Source organism: Bactrocera neohumeralis, unplaced genomic scaffold, assembly GCF_024586455.1.
Source record: "Bactrocera neohumeralis isolate Rockhampton unplaced genomic scaffold, APGP_CSIRO_Bneo_wtdbg2-racon-allhic-juicebox.fasta_v2 cluster11, whole genome shotgun sequence".
Classification (NCBI taxonomy): Eukaryota; Metazoa; Arthropoda; class Insecta; order Diptera; family Tephritidae; genus Bactrocera; species Bactrocera neohumeralis.
In genome coordinates this window covers 4,736,162-4,757,412 of record NW_026089624.1, presented here as the reverse complement: position 1 = coordinate 4,757,412, position 21,251 = coordinate 4,736,162, and the positions used below count along the sequence as shown (strand labels likewise).

The window sequence follows — 21,251 nt, the reverse complement described above, 5'->3', positions numbered from 1 at the left end:
GAGAGATGTAATCCAATGACTGCGCCAGTTATAATTCTAATTTTTATTCCTTTTATAGACCCTGTCAAGAAAATAACGGTAAAAAGAATTTTTTATTTCCCCTTCTCATCTCCCGCTTATATGAAAGACAGGTAATTTTTTTTTTCCTAGGTTGGTACAACTGTCCTTAATTATGATGACAAAAATTAGCGCGATCTGTCAACCAGTGTGTTTACCGCAACTGCTTATGTCAGTCGACCTCAGTAGTGTTTGTCGAATTTTATTAGTTATAATTTCTTGACAGGGTTTGTATGTATACACATATGTACGTATACATGTATTTAAATAAACAAAATTAATTTTATACAAAAAATTCAACTTTATTCGTATCTGTTGGTCTTCAGACTGGGTTCTTGAAACTAAAAATTCAATCAGCAGTGGTCGAAAATCTGCCGATAAAGCAATTTCGTTTGTTATTGCTTATTGCTTTAGTATCGATTGTGCATAGTGCAGCAACATTTAAGCAAACTGTTTACTTAACGACACTTAAGTATTTTATTTGTATAAGGGTCATTAACTTTAATTGACAAATTTTTACATAATATTAACTTCAAAAATTCTTCGAGCATTAACCACTTTCAGCTATCAATGCTAAGCCTGAGCTGTGGTTTTGATATTGTTGGAAGTGGAGTTGTTGCTGTTGACATAACTCGCGCGTTTTTTAATCATATGCAAACGAATGAAAATTGTTACCTGTTGTATAGACGTAGGGCGCCTTGAAAGGGGGCTGTGAACATTGATCTGAGAGGTACCGCGGAAAGCGTGTTTGTGAACAATAGCTGGGAGGTCAAGTATTCACCGCTCTTTTGTTAAATTTTTAACGCTCAAATAAAAGTGAAGTTTCGAGTATACTTATATGCAAATACATAAATGAGATCAGTGAACAGGCCACTTTGAGCGTAATTGTTTGCGGTTGCTGTTGACTATAATCCGAAACCCCAACAATTTTCAAGGGCTAAAAATCGTAGATGTTTAGGAAAATACCATTTTTCGAGAAGCATGTAAGGCGATGGAGTTGTCTGAAGACAATGGCTACTGGGACGGGCGATGGACGACGCCATGTCATGCCGTTCAGCGACTACCTTGAGAGAGCTCTTTGCGATTATGATAAGCACCTGTTGACTCTCTAATCTCCGACAATTGTGGGACAGGTACAAAAATGCTTTGTCAGAAGGCATTGCTCGCCACAACAGGGGCTAATACTAGCCAACGATGACATAATTTTTAACTGAAGCTTATAGAGGATAAAATCTTTGCGATGCATCGCGATGGTTGGAAAATTACTACCCGATTTTAGTATGCCTGCCCCACAAGGAACGGAAGGGCTGGCCAAGGATTTGGTTACGATACTGTGGCTTTGGGAATTCAAGTTAACCAAACAGAGCCTTTGTTACCAACGGATCAAAGGTAAATTTTCAATTTAATAACAAACCACATAGCTAGCGGACAAGAGAACCTTTTTTTTAGGACACACAAGGGTGTACTGGAAAAACTTTCTTTCTGAACTTGCTGCTGGCACAGCTGCACAAGGAAAAAGTGTTGGCGCCGGCTAATGTGTCCTCGGTAATGCCAGCAATCTTGCTAAGTGGTGATGGAATCACACACTCAGTTATTCAAGCTCCCGCTGAACCTGGTACGTGAAGAAACGAACATTTAGAAAAGTAGTAGTCATGGAGTTTTGATGAATCAAATTGATCACGTGGGCCGAATGCGCAATGTCGCACAAACAAGTGATTGAACCAATTGGGTCGCAGCGCACAAAACATTCGCGGTATTCGAGTCTTGATGGGTAGAGAGGTAGATTTCTGACAGGTTATTTCCGGCAGCTATTCAATGATTGGAAATCTGGACTCTTCGCACGCAGACGGATACTAACCTAACAAGGCGCTTAAAAAAGAATTGGTAGTTGAAGGATGGAGTCATATAAGAAGTTCATGCAAGTAGGAAAGTTCTCCGGGGGCCGAAATATTGTTATCTAGTACTAGATGCATAAGAAAATACATCAAGCTATCTGGGTGTCTCCGGATCAAAAAACCACCAACCAGATTGATCATATTGTGATAGACGGAAGATACGTTTCTAGTGTTTTAGACGTGCATACGCTCCGTGGTCCTAACATCGGCTCGAACCATTATTTTGTTCCAGCCAAGATTCACACAGCCTCTGTGCAGGAAAAACCGCAGGTCAACAAACACAACGAAGTTTCGACGCCGAGAAGCTGCAATCACAACAGACAGCCGAACAATTTTTTTCTCGACTTGCACACAAATCAACAACGACCAGATATTCACCATGCGCCAAATCAGGGAAAAGACCCGTGAAAAGAGAATCGAAACGCTTCACCTTTGCGTTGATTTCAAAGCTGCTTTTGAAATCAAATCAGGTTTCAGACAAGGCGACTCTCTCTTTCGTGTGACTTCTTCAATCTACTCTTGGAGAAAATAGTTCAAGCTACATAACTAAATAGTGTAGGTACCATCTTCTAAAAATGTGTACAGGTTGTGGCGTACGCTGATGCTATTATCATTGATCTCAACAACTGCGCCGTTAGCTCTGTTTTCTCCAAAATGGATAAGAAAGCAAAGCAAATGGGTCTGTCAGTGAACGAGGCAACATGAAATATCTCCTGTCATCTAACAAACAGTCGTCGCAATTGCGACATGGCTTCCACGTGACTGTTGGCAGTCATAACTTTGAAGTCGTAGATAATTTCGGCTATCTTGGAACCAGCATAAACACCATCAACAATGTCAGCCTGGAAATCCAACGCAAGTGCTACTTTGCACTAAGTAGGCAATTGAGAAGTAAAGTCCTCTCTCGACGAACAAAACAAAACTCTATGAGTCACGGTTTCTACTCCAGTAAGGAATAATGAGAATAAACCGCTGGTAACAGAGCGGGTCAAAGCTAGTTTTTAATAAACAGGGTTTTGACATTTTCTCGTGGTGAGAGTTTCATATGTGCTGTTAACTGGTTGCCTACGGGGAAAATAAAACATCGCGATTTCTTAGTAATCTGGATACTATTAGTTTAATGCCGTGATCTAGAAATGGTAAGACTTTTTTCATAATTTTAAAATACTTCGTTTATTCCTTTTAAAATTCTTAGTTTATTCCTCAAAATCTATGTATGTCGGCCACCTTAAATTAAACTCTTTTGTGCCAACGTTTTTTCCAAGTCAATTAGCACAACAGCCTTCTATTCGCGTAGCGATTCCCGTTTAATGTTTTCAATTGCCTCAAAACGGTTTCCCCGGAGCGAGTGGCGCGATACTGGTTGAAAATTTGGCGAAAATCTCACGAAGAATAAATACGGTATGCAACGGTACATCATCGTGATGTAAAGACCAAGAGTTGTCAGCCCATAAATTGGGCCTCTTTTTACGAATAGTTTCGCGCAAACGAATATTATTCCCTGTTAACAGTTTGGCCGCTCGGAAGGAAGTAGAAGTGCTTCACACCTCGATAATCGAAGAAAACTGTCAACATAACACTGCCTTTTGACCAGCTTTGACGTGGTTTTTCGAAAGCATTGTTTCACAGACGTTAAGGAGATTTATAAAAATTTATTGATTTTGAAACCAATCTTACTTTTCTTAGGCCCAAGTGATCTTTCAAAATGGTTTTCAGTGATTCTTCCGATATTTCTACGGTGCCAGTAAAATCTCTGACTGTGAATTGTCGATTCTCAAGCACCAGTTCCTTTACTTGATTGACTTGTTGATCATCAGTTGATATTGATTGCCATCCTAGACGTGGTTCGTCGTCAATTCGTGTTCGACCCTCTTTGAATAATTTGTACCAATCAAAAACACTTGTTCGAGTTAATGCTCACACTACGAAGTCTGCACATGAGGCAGCAGCTTATAGTAACAAGCGGTAACATTATTCTATGTAACGCCACTTTAGAAATTTTCCATTAATCAAACCACAAACTACACATATGTCTGTAGTAACCAACGCCCAAACAATAATATGCTCACACACACATGCTCGCTTCGAATAAAGAACGTTCCGCTTTTGTGGAACTAAAAGTATATTTTTATATAGTCATTGACCCAGAAATATTAGTTGGTGCCCAACGTGGGGCCCTACAATAAAAGGATGCAGAAGGCGTTGACGCCTCGTACACAGGACATATACCCTGCCCAAAAAACAATCCTATAAAGAACATAAAGTAACAAACTTATATACATATAAAAAAAAACAAAAATAAATGATGTCAACAAACTAAGCCATAATAGCATTACAAGCTATAGTAGTTGGTCTACAGGAAAGATTTTTGAAGTACTAAACCTTGCACCGACACAGTAACAATTATGTATGTAACTACCTACAACCTAATGATGTGAATTTTACATCTCAAGAGGGCCAGAGACGGAACCGACGCAAACATACATACGAAAGCACAGACTGTGAACCAAATAAACGATCACTCCCAAGACATACACTCTCTCCACAATGAATCATCAAGTGAATATGCAGACCAGAAGCATTTTTTATAAAACACCATGGTCTTCCAACACTACAATGAACAGCACCCAATTGCAAGCCCTTGCGTATATTATTAGATACAGGTGCAACAAGTCGCTATGTACTTGTATATAAAAAAGGATTATCCTTATCTAAGTAGAATATTATTAAACAAGTCTATAAAACGAACACCTTGCATGGCAGTTCGATATTCACACACAAAAGAAAGATAAACTCAGTAAGACATAATTTAGAATTTTATGAAATTGATAAACTTCAAATTATACTAATTAATTTTGATTTAATATTTTTAATATTAAGAGGAGACTCCTTGAAGAATACGAAAGCAGTAATACATTTATTTTAGTATTCTGTGACATTTATGAAAGTGTCAAACCACTTAAACAGTGAAAAGTTAAATTACACAATAAATATAATATACAACTTAATAGGGGTATTCAGACCAGCTTTGTTAATTCGTTAGTCGTTACTCGGTAGTTTTTAACGTGTGTTTTGCTTTTGTAAAATTATTTATTTATTTATAATAATTCGTATAACAAAAAAGAGTTTTATTATATCGGGTGATTTTTTAAGAGCTTGATAACTTTTTTAAAAAAAAAACGCATAAAATTTGCAAAATCTCATCGGTTCTTTATTTGAAACGTTAGATTGGTTCATGACATTTACTTTTTGAAGATAATTTCATTTAAATGTTGACCGCGGCTGCGTCTTAGGTGGTCCATTCGGAAAGTCCAATTTTGGGCAACTTTTTCGAGCATTTCGGCCGGAATAGCCCGAATTTCTTCGGAAATGTTGTCTTCCAAAGCTGGAATAGTTGCTGGCTTATTTCTGTAGACTTTAGACTTGACGTAGCCCCACAAAAAAAATCTAAAGGCGTTAAATCGCATGATCTTGGTGGCCAACTTACGGGTCCATTTCTTGAGATGAATTGTTCTCCGAAGTTTTCCCTCAAAATGGCCATAGAATCGCGAGCTGTGTGGCATGTAGCGCCATCTTGTTGAAACCACATGTCAACCAAGTTCAGTTCTTCCATTTTTGGCAACAAAAAGTTTGTTAGCATCGAACGATAGCGATCGCCATTCACCGTAACGTTGCGTCCAACAGCATCTTTGAAAAATACGGTCCAATGATTCCACCAGCGTACAAACCACACCAAACAGTGCATTTTTCGGGATGCATGGGCAGTTCTTGAACGGCTTCTGGTTGCTCTTCACCCCAAATGCGGCAATTTTGCTTATTTACGTAGCCATTCAACCAGAAATGAGCCTCATCGCTGAACAAAATTTGTCGATAAAAAAGCGGATTTTCTGCCAACTTTTCTAGGGCCCATTCACTGAAAATTCGACGTTGGGGCAGATCGTTCGGCTTCAGTTCTTGCACGAGCTGTATTTTATACGGTTTTACACCAAGATCTTTGCGTAAAATCTTCCATGTGGTCGAATAACACAAACCCAATTGCTGCGAACGGCGACGAATCGACATTTCACGGTCTTCAGCCACACTCTCAGAAACAGACGCAATATTCTCTTCTGTACGCACTGTACGCATTCGTGTGGTTGGTTTAATGTCCAATAAAGTAAACTGAGTGCGAAACTTGGTCACAATCGCATTAATTGTTTGCTCACTTGGTCGATTATGTAGACCATAAATCGGACGTAAAGCGCGAAACACATTTCGAACCGAACACTGATTTTGGTAATAAAATTCAATGATTTGCAAGCGTTGCTCGTTAGTAAGTCTATTCATGATGAAATGTCAAAGCATACTGAGCATCTTTCTCTTTGACACCATGTCTGAAATCCCACGTGATCTGTCAAATACTAATGCATGAAAATCCTAACCTCAAAAAAATCACCCGATATAAATACATAAACGCAGCACTGGCTACGAGGCCTTCAGCCGCCTTGTAATTATAACTAGGTGAAAAATTCTATCTGCTAAGGGTTAGTAAAGATGTGAGTTGCTTAAATATGTTTTAGCAAATCGTTGGTTTTTAAGAATCTACATATATACAGTCATAACGTTTTTTTCTGAAGGTTCACTTAGTATTTTTATGAGATCAATGTTGCCAGAGTTGTGGCCTGTTGAGTGAAGCATCGGTCAGAGTGTGAGTAAGTGTTTCATAGAAGCGGTGTCATCGCAAAGGGGGCAAATGGTTGGGCTTTTACCCGATAGTAGGTGGGCGTGTGTTATCATAGTGTGTCCAATCCTTAATCGAGTATATGTCTTCATTGCGCTAGTTGGAACTGTTGACGAGTAGATTATTCGATTTCTGGCTGGGTTTATGACCGCGTAGTGATGTTTAAATGTTTTCCATTCGCTTGCGTTTTTTTGATGCCTTTTGTGCTTAATAAGGTTAGAAATGTCTTGCTTGGTTGAGACATAGTATGTTAAGGCAGGAGTTCTGGCTACATTTTTCGCAGCGAGGTCTGCAAAGTGGTTGCCAGAATACCAGCAAGGCCAGGGATCCACATTACTTGGATTTTCTGAGGGGCACCAATGACCGCGTCCCTGATAACTTCTATTATGGGATTGCGATTGGAAGGAGACGTTATTGCAGACATACACGATTTGCTGTCGGTACAGATGAGGAACTTTCCTTTCGTCATTTTTGCGTGATTAACTGCATGAAGAATAGCAGCTCCTTCAGCGGTAAATACAGAGCTCGTTGAGGGGAGAAGCCAATTGCAAATAATTTCTCCTGTGGCAGTGACAACTGCTAACGAAGTGGAATCGATGGACTTGGAGCCATCCGTAAACAATAACTTCCAGCCATTATTTGTATAATTAGATTCCAGTTCAGCAAAGGTTTGTTGAAAGACTTCGTTTGGTGTGTTTTGCTTGGACAAAAACATAAGCTTATTCTGTTGCATGTTGCGTTACGTAAAATATTATTTTCTGCAGCGAAACTTAAGCATCTCCAAATAGCCGATTGTATTCTTGGAATTTTTCTTTTTTTCGTGGCATGCGTGATTGTTGTATTTAGTAATGGGTTGGTGTTCTCAGCCGTTTTCGCAAGAATTTGGAGCGAAGAATCTATAATTTTATTTTGAATAGTTGGTAAACCAGATTCAGCCATTATCGTTTTTATTGGCGAGGTTGGAAAGGCCCGGAGACTTTGCCGTATTGCGCAATGGTATGGTGCATTTAAAAGGTTGATACTGCTTTTGGAGCAATTGCCATAGATGGGGAGCCCATAATCTATTTTTGAAGTTAGCAGAGCTCTGACAACATTGATTAGTGTGTTCGGATGAATAAATGAATGCTTAGACGAGAGATATTTAACAATATTTAATCGTGTCATTAACGAGTTTCTGACATATTTACAGTGAGCATTAAAGTTATAATTAGAGTCAAAAATTAATCCTAGTATTTTCAGGTGTGTTTTACATTCGATGTTAGTTTGATTGTGGGTAAGTGAAATACCGTTGCAATTTTGCTTCCTACATACATGAAGGATATGTGTTTTGTCTAAGGAAAGTGAAGCACCAGACTCCAGTGACCAAGACTCAATTCTGGCGAGCATATTAGTAAATAAGGATTGAGCTAAATTAATGTCAGAGACTTTTGTGTAGATTAGAACATCGTCAGCATAGATCTGGTGCTCAACTCCTATGTAATTTCTTATCATCCTACTAATATCATCGAAAGCAATGATAAAAAGGAAGGCTGAAAGAGGTGAGCTTTGCGGCGTACCATTAGAAAGCGGGAGTGTTGATGAAAGAAACCCATTTACGTTGACTTTGAGTTTTCTGTTTGTGAGAAAGTTAGTAATAAAACGTATCATATTCTGGCCTATTTTCCATTTTGTAAGTTGTCGAATAATAATATGGGCTCCAATTTTGTCGAAGGCTCTGTGAAAGTCCAGAGTAAGTACGAACACGTGGTTTTTGCTGGACAAAGCGTTGGTAATGAAGTAGTCTAGTTGGATTAAAGCATCTAATGTGCCTTGACCTTTTTTGTAGGCGACTTGATTCGGTGATATGAACTTGTTTCGCTGAGCATACCACATCAAGCGGTTAGCCACGATCTTTTCCAAAATTTTGCCCATACATGGAAGGAGGAAATCGGCCTATAGTTAGCAAGTTCATCGGAGGATTTGTGTGGTTTAAGTATTGGTATAACACAGAACGTTTTCCAAAATTGGGGGTAGACACCAGTATTGAAAATTTTGTTATAAAGCTTTACCAATCGGAGCTTGAGACTTTTCGGCATATGTCTGATAATTGGATAAGAAATTTTATCTTGCCCCGGGGACTTGCCCTTAACGGTAGATGCAACGAACTCGAATTCAGACAGTGAAATGCTGGTTTCTATTTGTTTAGCAGAAAAAGAAAGAGAGGAGACAGAGTAGGAAGTGTCGGACAGTGTGGTGGTTTTAGAGGTTTGAAACTGTGTGCTGAATGAAATATCTGAGCTTGTTTCAGAATAGTGGTTTGCAAATAACTCGGAAATTGTTTGTAAAATTAACAGATTATCGTTTTACCGAATAACGAAGTACTAGACTGGCACTGATAGTTTTTTCGTTACTTGGTAACATCACTCAGCTGTTTTGTTTGCGTTGTTGCCTCAAAAGTTAACTTACTTCATTGCGAACAAATACATTTGCTGTCCACTACAAATTAGTTTTTGACAAATTTTTCAAAAGTAAGTATTTAATATAATTGAAACAAAATTTACACCCACTACTGATGTACAGCAAAAAATATGTTAAGTGTTTTAACGAAGTATCAACAACCGAACTACCAGATTAACAAGTTCGGTCTGAATACCCTAATGAAATATTATTATAAAACTGAACATTTACCATATACTAAAATGGTACAAGCAGAAATTAGAACAGGAAGTAATGGTTCTGTTTGGGTTAGACAGTATCCCTACCCATATGCAAAAAACTGCAAAATACGAATTCATACATAGACATGATTAAAACACACTCTCCCAATTTCATTGAGATAACTCAAATATTGGCAGATATATCCAGCATAAAGTCACCTGAAAGTTCGAAAATCCTTATTCTTGTATTAGGTATGGGGGTTCAGCGAAGTATTGGTCCTATTCGACTAATTTTTGGCATACAGACATACCATTGTCAGAGGAGCTTTATCCATGAATTTCAACTATATGTATATCTCACACATTGAGCGATAAGTCGAAAGTCAACTATAGATACTGGGGTCCACATATTCGAGACCCTAGGTACTTTTTGGATGGATTTGGACAATTTTTGGTTAAAAGGGAATTATTACTGCAAAATTTTATTCTGTTATATTTTTATTACTTTATTTTTGTACTGGAAAGTAAAGGAATCACATATAATTTTAAATTGTGTTATATGGGAAATAGGCGTGGTTGTAGGCCGATTTTGCCTATTTTACCACTGTAACATAAGAATATCAGGAAAATGATACGTACTAAACTTAGTCGAAATCGGGTCTCGAGGTATGGGATTTAACCAAAAAGTGGGCGGTGTCACACCCATTGTCCCATTTTTACACCGGCTATCAAAAAGCCTTCTCATACCATCTCGGAAGTAAAATTTAATGTCTCTAGAGTAATTAGTTATGGGTTTATTGCGCTTTTAGTAGTTTTGAACTGTACCGTTATATGGGGCATGAGCTGGGTTACCTTCCGATTTCATCCATTCTCACACTTTCGTTAGAAATTCTTATAAGATTTTTATTCAGCAAACTTGGTTGTTGTAGCTTTAATGGTATGGGAGAAATACACATTAAACTTATTAGTGGGCGTGGACACACCCACTTTTCCAAATGTTTTTACCCACAGGTGCCCCTTGCCACTGCAATCCTCTGTGCCAAATAACAGTTTTATATCTTTATTTAGTGCTTAGTTAAGGCACTTTGCATGTTTTCGGTTAATGGCGTTTTGTGGGCGAGGCAGTTGTTCGATTACGGTCATCTACGAACTCAAAATCTTTTTTGTAGATACTAAGAAAGCTATCTACCAAGTTTCAGCAATCTCAATTTTTATTCAAGTTACAGCTTGTACGGATGAACGGACATACAGACAGTCAACCGGATTTAAACTTTTCTCGTCATCCTTATCATTTAAATCCATACTAATGTTATAAATGCGAAAGTAACTCTGTCTGTCTGTTACTCTTTCACACCTAAACGGCTGAACGGATTTTGATGAAATTTGGTATGGTGATAGATGATAACCTAGAAATGGTCATAGGCTATAAATAATCACGCCATCGTTCTTAGCGGGTAGGCAGTAGGTAGATAACTAAATTGAGTTAGTGATTTTTAGTCGTTTTTGTTGGGACTTTTGCTCTTTCACGTCTAAACGGCTGAACGGATTTTGATGAAATTTAGTTAGGAGATAGATAGTACTTAGTTACATTTTTATTATTAGGTAGTTAAGGTAACTGTTAGATGTACTTAGGTATTTTCCTAACCAATCATTCATAACTCTAGGTTTACTCAGATACGTATTATTCTTTATTTTTGCAGTCGCTTTCATTTGTTAATTTTCAATTCATGTGCATGTTCATATGTATGTACCATATTGTTTATGCTACATTGTATGGTATTGTTTTCAAGTGCACATGTTGTGTGCCCTTGGGTTTGTTTTAATGTGAGTACATTTACAAACAGTTGCTAAAATGTATTCTAAGAACCCATGGGTTATCATATGTAAACATTTTATCCTTAGTAATGCTTATGTTATTGTTTGTTGAATGCTATTGTTTTGCATGAAAATGCATTTTAAGTATATGTCTGTATATGTATTTGCTTTGTACTGCCTCAGCATTGGCGAAGATAAGCCTTTTTAATTTATTTAAACCTAGTTGTTTAGGTTCAATACGTTATTGATTGATTTTTATATTTAGGTTTTAAGTAAAAAGGTTAGCTTTATCGAAGTTTTTATAAAAAATTGTCTTACGTTGTAGTTTTTAAAACTACCGATTTAAAAAATCTTTAATTATTGTTTACGATATGCCACGCAAACGTAAATCCAATCTAAGTCGTAGTTCTAGCAGAGCTCGAAATACAAAAGTTGCTAGAAGCAAAGAATCTGAAGAGCAGACTCAGACGCGTCAGATGTTAGATTCTCAGCGCCACGCATCTCAAAGGGCCTCAGAGACGTTTACGCAGACTCAGGCCGAGGTCAGATCCTGGATGCTGAACGCCACGCATCTCAAAGACCTTCTGAGACAGTGGAACAGACTCAGACACGTCGAGTTTTAGATGCCGAACGTCACGCGCAATTGATTGCGGCAGAGACTGACGAAGATTCACAAAGACGACGTCTTTTAAATGCTGAACGGCACGCAGAAAGAAGACGTACGTTTTCAATGAGTACGTGGAAGGCATTTAATGGTGCCGCTTTTGAGTATGACCCTTTGATCGACTAAGTTAATCACCGATTGGTTATCATTGAGAGAATGGGAAAAAAATGCAGATATTGTGAAGCACTGAAATGGAAAGAAGAAACTCCAGGTATGTGCTGTTCTGGTGGAAAGGTTAAAATTCCATTACTTAGCGGGCCAGAGGAACCTCTTAAATCTTTACTTTTATACGACAGCAACGAATCGCCCCGGCTTTTAAGCAGGATTAGAAAGTATAATTCTTGCTTTCAGATGACATCATTTGGTGTAGATAAAGAGGTCGTAATGCCTGGATTTTCACCTACTTTTACCATCCAAGGACTGGTGTATCACAGGATTGGTTCCTTACTTCCCGCAAATAATGAACAACCAAAGTTTTTGCAACTTTATTTCATGGGCGATGAAGAAAACGAAGCTGATCGCAGGTGTCAAAATATACAAGAAATCGAAAGGGATACTGTTTTAAAAAACCAGAGAATGTTGCATGAACATAATCGCCTTATCAATACTTTCAAACAGCACTAGAAAGAATGCCGGCAGATGATTATAGGTTGGTGATGCACCCTGATCGCACACCAAGTGGGGAACATGAAAGGCGGTATAATGCACCGTTAATAAATGAAGTCGCAGCCATGGTTACAGGCGAACAGTTTGCTTCCCGTGATATAGTTTTACAGGCCCGAGATGACACATTAACCAGGGTGCCTGATACTCATAAATTTTATGATGCATTGCAATATCCTCAAATTAATCCTGAAACAGGTCTTCACTTGCATAACAAAATGGTTTCATGCATGGATTTTTACGCCTACAACATGATGCTACGAGAAAACAACTTTAACATTTTACAAAGATGCAAGCAACTGGCCAATCAGTTTTACGTTGACATGTACGTTAAAGTTGAAAGCGAGAGGTTTCGGTACATATCATTAAATCAAACTAAACTAAGAGCAGAGAATTACATCCATCTTCAAGACGCTGTGGCAAATGACGCTAATTTAAATCCAAATAACTTAGGTCGCATGGTCATTTTACCGTCTTCATTTGTAAATAGCTCGCGGTACTTACACGAATATACTCAGGACGCGTTTGTTTATGTGCGTAGACATGGTCGCCCTGACTTATTCGTCACCTTTACTTGCAACCCAACCTGTCCCATAATAGTCAATGAGTTGATGCCGGGGCAAAGCGCAATAGATAGACATGATGTAGTCGCAAGAGTTTTTATACTAAAAGTTAAAAAACTAATGGATGTGATTAATAAAGGCCGAGTGTTCGGAGACGCGCGCTGCTTTATGTACTCTGTCGAATGGCAGAAACATGGACTGCCACATGTCCATATATTATTGTGGTTAAAAGATAAGTTACGACCCGATCAAATAGATAACATAATCAGCGCTGAAATACCGGATCCCAACATTGACAAGACTCTCCATGACATTATTGTAAAAAATATGATTCACGGTCCATGCGGACCCGAAAATCCACAGAGCCCCTGCATGAAGGACGGAAAATGCACAAAAAAATGTCCTGGCAAGTTAGTGAAAGAGACCGTTCAGAACGACCACGGATGCCCGCTGTATCGTAAAAGAGCGCCAGCAGACGGAGGTCGAAGAGGAACCGTGAAGCTCCGAAAAGGTAGCTACGTTACGGTTGATAATAGTTGGGTAGTCCCCAATTCACCAATTTTATCAAAAATGTTTAACGCCCACATAAATGTTGAGGCATGCAGTTCAGTACGCGCCATCAAATATATCTGCAAATTAGGGTTTATAGGTGGTCTGGATTAGACAACAGCGAGCGACAAGCAGCATCTCTCAAACTGGAAATACACACGTTCTTATTATGGCTGAAATAATAAAGTTTACGACAATTTACGAGTGAGAAAAAAGTAAATGAGGAACAGCTGATCGCTGTGACGTAAATCGTACAATTCGAAGTTTGTTGACATTTTGCTTTCGGTTTCGTTTTAAATCAAATAATTTTAATAAAATAGCACAACTATGTGCTATAAATAAACAAAAGCGGTTATATATACGTAACTTAGTGTGTTTTAATTATGGAAGATGGGGAAAAGTTGTTCCGGCGCAGAAATAACTGAATCCAATCTATTTGAAAATAGACATACATTCAATGCGTTTGCACGTTTTGGATGCTGTGATAAAAGTAGTAAAATCTCAATATTATGTGCTTTCTATAACGAAAAGTTGTTATATACATGTAATTAAGTGTGTTATATATATGTTAAATAAAGAAATTGCAGTTCCGGCGCAGAAATAAGGGAATGCAACCTATATTCAGATTGTCATATGTACATTCAATCATATAGGTTGGGCTTACACATTTCTGGTTCGGAACAGCGTTTTCCATGTTTAACATAAATAAAACACACTAAGATACGTATATATAATCACTTTCCTTTATTTAAACTACTTAATATTGCAATGTCACTACTTTTGTTGCCATTACATTTGTTGTCGTTACGTCGTGAAGTTGCTGTTGTCTAAGTGTTCAATGCATAATGATCGTTTGACATCACTTAAACAGCTGTTTGTGAATAAGGAAAACGCTTTTGTAAAAAATGTAAGTAGAAATTGATGACTAAGTTATATTTTTAATTACATGAGTATTTATTTATATGGTTTCATCAGTTGATAATGTCGGATGAAGAAGAGCCAATAAATTAAAAGAGATTAACTGCGTTTTCATCAAGATGGCTAGAAATGCCAAACTTTGCTTCGTGGTTAAAAAAAAAGATGAGTACACTGCTTTGTGCAAATTCTGCTTGGTTGATATTACAATTAAATATGAAGCCGTCAGAGGAGTGGAGAAATATTCACGTACAAAAAGACATCAAAATATTGTAAAGACCAACCAAATTTCTGGAAGCGTGAGCAAATTTATGTTAAGAGAATCAGCAAACACTGAAGAAATACTTATCGCGAAACTTGAGCTTTTAACCATTTTCCACAATATTAAGAATGGATTGAGCTATAATAGCTTAGATTGCCATACTAAGCTTGAGAAAAGTATTTTTCCCGATAGTAAAATTGCAGCAAACATAACTTGTGGTCGTACAAAAAGTTCTGCTATTGCACGAAATGTTTTAGGACCATTTGCGCAAGAGCAAGTAGTTTTGGATTTAAAAAAGTGTTATTATTTTGCTATTGGAAACGATGCAGCAAGCTTTTGGCAATGTTAAATATTTTGCATATACTGTTCAATGTTTTGATTCTAAAAGTGGTATTTGTAAAAACATCTTGGATTTTTATGAAGACGATAACTCCAAGTCGATTGATATATATAACAAAATCAAGCAAATAAATGACAATTTTCATCTGAGTATTGATCAAATATCTGCATTCAGTGCAGATAATGCAGCGGTTAATTATGGAATTAACAATTCGGTATACCAAAACCGTTTGCTTGAAAATAAGAACATATTAAAAGCAAATTGCAATTGCCATGTAATCAACAATTGTGTAAAAGTTGGAATAAGCTGTTTATCAATTGACATCGAAAATATTGTTATCAAAATTTTTAACGAGTTTAGTTCTTTATCCAGCAAAACAAAAAAGTTAAAGGAGTGTTTCGAGTTCACCATGGAGTATAAATCGCTTCGCCCACACGTGCCAACACGATGGCTTTTCGGAAGCATATTTATATTTTGCGCAAAATGTTTTGCACGATTTTCATGTGGCAATGAAAGTATCGGAATCTGATTCATGTACAATTGTTGAAGTCGACACAGTAATGGAAAAATGAAGAATAGGCCTCAAAAATAGACTGAATGATAATTTTTTTGGGAATAAGGCAAATACATTGATGCACAAAATGAACCCAGATGACAAAGATGAATTTAAACAACAAGCGGAATTATTCCTAACAAAAACATTAAACTACTCAATTGAGCCCTTTAAAGCACAAGTGGTATAACTCCATTTTTTTTTTTTGAGTTAGCTATGGTACTGTATTGAGGAAAATGTGTTCTATTTAATGCAATAACGTGGTAGCTTCTAGTTCCCATAGCAACCTCATAAAAAGCAGAAATTACTAGTGCAGTGAATGCTGCCGCCTATTCGTTGACAGCACAAGTGGTATAATTGACAAATTCACCGTTCGTGCAGTGAATTTCATGGGAGAAAGACTTATTCTCAGTATTTTTTTGTAATAATTTCTTTAGATGGACTCAGGTGAAGGTAACGATAGTGAAATTAAGAATTAACTGTTAAGCTGAAAATGGCAAAATTTCTTCACTCGTTTGTTGTTGTTGTAAAACCCAATTTGGTGCTTAATCGAAAATGCTAATTCATGTCGTAATGTTTATACTTTCTCAAATAATTGAACGTAAACTTTGGTTTCAGCCGTTGATGATCCCGGTTCCATAGAGGACAATGAAGCAGCTGCTGATGTGGAAGGGAGACCCAGTACTCATGAAAGTGGTGAAGCAGAGGAAAATGCAGAAGGAAGGCCCAAGAGAGATCGAAAAAGGCAGAGAAAGGAATGGAAGCGAGAAGAAAGGAAGCGAAATTCGGGAGACTCTTACGTCACTAGAAAGGGAAAGCCAATTCCAGAGAAGCAATTTAGCAATCTCGATTGCAAATGCACCAAAAAGTGTTTTAACAAAATAACAGAAGAAGAACGAAAAAAAATAGTCGAAGCATTTTTGAAAATAAGGACATTCTCTGCCCAAAATGCATTCCCTTGTGGTCTTTTGAAACCAATATTACCGGTACGTCGTCGGCCAACCACCGCTGAGAAGAATCGAACAAGTTCAATTGGTTCTATCATAATGTTGCTGGGGAAACCAAACAGGTTTCCAAGAGGTACTTCTTAGAAACATTGCAAATCTCAAATGGAAGAATGACGCGAGCTTTGGAGAAGGTCAAAATGGGCTATCCTCCAGGGGACGATAAACGGGGTAAGAAGGTGCCTGGTAACAAAACCTCCGATGAACAAATGGCACAAGTAAGAGCCCATATTTCAGCTTTTCCTTCATACGAATCTCACTACACAAGAAAACACAACCCAAATAGGAAATATTTAGCCGAGAACTTAAATATACGACTTATGTACAATCTGTATAAGGAGCACGTTGAAAGCCAAGGGCTTCAGCCTGTTAGGGTGCATATATATCGAAGAACTTTTAATAACGAGTTCAATCTGCAATTTCACGCCCCACATAAAGACACTTGCGTCAATTGTGACATTTTTTCTAATATAGTAAAATACTCAACAGATTAAGAAGAAAAGAGACAGCTCAAGCAGGACCATGAACTTCATTTACGGAAGGCAGAACAAGCTCGCGATTCCATGAAGGCGAATGCTGAAAAAGGTGCTAACAATGACAGCTACTATGCATTCTCTTTTGATTTGGAGAAGTCCCTGCCTTTCCCGAAATTGGTGTGTCAACAGGCCTACTACACACGTAATATGTACGTATACAATTTAGGTTGCCATGAACTTTCAACGAAAATGGGGTTCATGTATTGTTGGGGCGAAGTAAATGATTCTAAAGGTTCACAAGAAATTTCATCGTGTTTAATTAAACACATAAAATTTAGATCGACAGCAGCCAAACATGTGGTTATGTATAGCGACACATGCACAGGTCAAAACCGTAACTGGAAAATCGCTATGACGTTGATGAAATATGTCCAAAGTCCAGACAATAATGTAGAAATTATGGACCAAAAGTTTATGCAAAGTGGACATTCATTCTTCCCCAATGACTGTGACTTTGCATCTATTGAAAATTTTGGTAAGTCGCAACAAATATTTACACCTGACGACTGGTATAGAACTATTGCGTTGTCAAGGAAAAAGAATGCCTTTCATGTGACAGTTATGACGATCAGCAGGAAAAAAGGACGACCGGTTAATGTTTGCATCATTGATCAGGTAAGCTGTACACAAGAGCTCGGCCTATTTCAAAAGAAAAAAGGAAAGATATGATGGACTTGCTGCCATACATCCCTCCAGTACACCACAATTATTTCGAGGGGCTTGTTACTAGTGAGACTGCTGAAGATGTTGGCCCACTTCAGGAAGAATCTCAAGAAAGTGACGATGAATAAAAAAATATTTGAGAAAACGAAACAGATTTCAAACTAATTATAAGTTAAATGAAATTTACAGCACAAATGGTATAATTAATTTTCGGTACTCGATAAAACAAGAGTTAATGGACAAAAAGTTTCAAAAACATCAATTTACGTTAAATAAGACCTTTTTCTGAAGTTTTATTGAAAAAAGTAGTCCAAAAGTTCAATATTGATTTTTATATACAACTTTTAGCAAACCCTTTAATATCTCGACAGAAGAAAAAGTGGAGTTATACCACTTGTGCTTTAGGGGGCTCAATTATGAAACAGTTATCTTTGTTTTGCATCAAAACAAAATTATGCACATGGACTGAATTAAATGATGTGATATCAAACTTAAATATATGTAACGATATTAATTGTGATGAGTTATATAATGAATATTGCTCCTTACGTAATATTTACGACAGTCTAATTTTTTTTTCAAAATACAATAAAAATGAAATGAAAAATATGAAAAAAAATTATTTCAATCATATTTTCCATACCAATTAGCAACGCTTTTTGCGAAAAATATTTAGTTTATTTAATAATTTATTTTCGAAAGAAAGGAACAAAATGCTTATAGATCTAATAAAAGCAGAGCTTTTAATAAGACAAAATTTATCTGAAAATTGTAATGAATTTATAAAATTATTAAATACGGAAAAAGGCATAAAATTGGCAAAGGATTTAAAAAGTAATAACAAATATACATTTTGAAATATGTATTATACCTATACGTACTTATTAATATGAATTTATATATGTTTTTTTTTAATATGATAAAATTTTTTTTTAAATAATTGACTTATTTAATTTGTTCGCGGTGTCCAGACAAGTTAATTTTTTTTATCTTGTCCAGTTAGTAACGATTTTCTATCTGGCAACCCTACTGCAAATATATAAACAAGGGTAGTGATCAAGCTATTTTCAATTTTAGAAATACTGATCTTCCGAATCCCGTAGATGAGGTACAAACTTATCAGTCTGGTCGGTATGTCAGCGGCAACGAAGCCGTGTGGCGTCTGTTAGGATTTCCGTTGCACGAAAGGCATCCCACCGTGACACATCTCAGCGTGCATTTAGAAAATGGTGAACGCGTTTATTTTAATGAACACAATTTCCACGAACGAATAACTACTCCGCCAAAAACCACTCTAACTGCTTTTTTTGATCTTTGTATCAGAGATGAGTTTGCAAAAACTCTTCTTTATGTCAAGGTGCCGAGGTATTATACTTCGGATGCAAGTAGGAAAACTTGGAAACGCCGCAGTCAAGGTACTTCTGTTCAGGATTGGCCTGGCGTCAAATCTGGAGATGCTTTCGGACGAGTTTATACAGTTCATGTTAGTAACATGGAATATTTTTGTCAACGCATGCTTTTACACCATGTGCGCGGACCTACCTCTTTCAATGATCTAAAAAAAAATACAACACACAAGATTATTCTACATTTCGAGAGGCATGTGAGGCAAGAGGATTACTGGAGAATGATAACCATTGGGATGTGACACTGGAAGAAGCTGCTCAATATAGATCAGCAGGCAAGATGAGAGAGCTATTTGCTGTATTAGTAGCGACATGTGGTCTTTCAAATCCTCAACAATTGTGGGATAAATACAAAAATGATATGACGAACGATATATTGCACAGATTACAAGAGCAAAACCCCAATGTCACATACAGTGATTTAATTTACAATGAGGGTCTGACAAAAATTGAAGACCAGGTTAAAACATTTTCTGGAAAGGATTTATCAGATTATGGAATGAACAGACCACAGAGAACCGAGGAAATCAGTAGCGATTTAATACGGGAACTAGATTACGGTACTGCTTCCTTACAACAACAGTTAACAGAGTCTGTTCCATGTTTGAACCCAGAACAAAGGTTAGTATTTGACAATGTTGTCAAAAAAATCGAAGATGGCGAAGGGGGTTTGTTATTTTTGCATGCTCCTGGAGGCACGGGAAATACCTTTCTTTTAAAATTGCTTTTAGCCCAAATCCGAAAAGATAAGTTGCCTCTTCCGGAATAGCCGCCACTCTGCTCAATGATGGTCGGACGGCACATTCGGTGCTTAAACTGCCATTAGACTTAGCTCATGAAGAAATGACAGTCTGTAATATAAGTAAAAACAGCGAGCGTGGCCGTATGTTGCAGCAATGTAAATTATTAGTTTATAACGAGTGTACCATGTCCCATAAAAGAGCAATTGAAGCTCTAGATCGGACTTTGAAAGACATCAAGAGTAATCCAAATATCATGGCGGGATGGTTTTACTTTTTCCGGGCGATTTTAGACAGACTTTGCCGGTTATCACTTAAGACACCCCTGCAGTTGAAATAAATGCGTGTTTAAAAGCGTCAACGTTATGGATGAACGTAAAAACGTTTAGTCTGTCTACAAATATGAGAGTACAACTACACAATGATGTACAATCTGGACAATATGGTGCTGCTCTTCTTAAAATTGGAGAAGATCGTATGGCAAAGGATGGTAATGGCATGATTACATTGGATCGTGAATTCTGCAATGTTGTGTATAATCCAGATGATCTAAATAACTTCGTCTATAGCGAACTGCTAACTAATATGAGGAATAGAGAATGGTTATGTGAAAGAGCAATTTTAGCGCCGACGAATGAATGGTGGGACAGATAAACGAGCAAATTATGTCACGCGTGGGAGGTGATATTGTTGAGTTTTTCTCTGTAGACAGTGTAAGGGATATTGAACAAGTAACATCATCCCCTGTAGAATTTCTTAATTCTTTAGAACTGTCGGGAGTACCTTCACACAAACTGAGGCTGAAAATAGGCGTTCCTGTCCTTTTGATGCGGAATTTAGATGCACCAAGACTGTGTAATGGCACACGGTTGCAAGTAACACACCTCGGTCGCAATCTTGTAAAAGCAATCATTATGACTGGAATGGCAAAAGGAGAGAATGTTTTAATCCCCCATATACCCATAATTCCGGCAGATTTGCCATTCCAGTTTAAGAGATTACAGTTTCCGCTGAAAATCGCATTCACTAAGACGATAAATTAAGGTCAGGGGCAAGCATTAAAAGTAGCCGGCATTAATTTAGAAAAGAGTTGTTTTTCTCACGGACAATTATACGTGGCTTGCTCACGTGTTTCAAGTCCACGGAATCTCCATGTGTTGGCCAGAGAGGGAAAAGCAAAGAACATAGTTTACAAAAATGTACTACAATAATAAGGCCTCTTATTTTTAGCTTCCTACATTATTATACTACTTACGTTAAGCTAGTACTT

The 21,251-nt window shown here is 37.4% G+C and overlaps 1 pseudogene; it reads left to right on the top strand.

The window, feature by feature from the left end:
- LOC126765867 (uncharacterized) overlaps positions 1–17,885 on the top strand; it is a 32,896-nt pseudogene extending 15,011 nt beyond the window's left edge.
- The last annotated feature ends 3,366 nt before the right edge of the window (positions 17,886–21,251 follow it).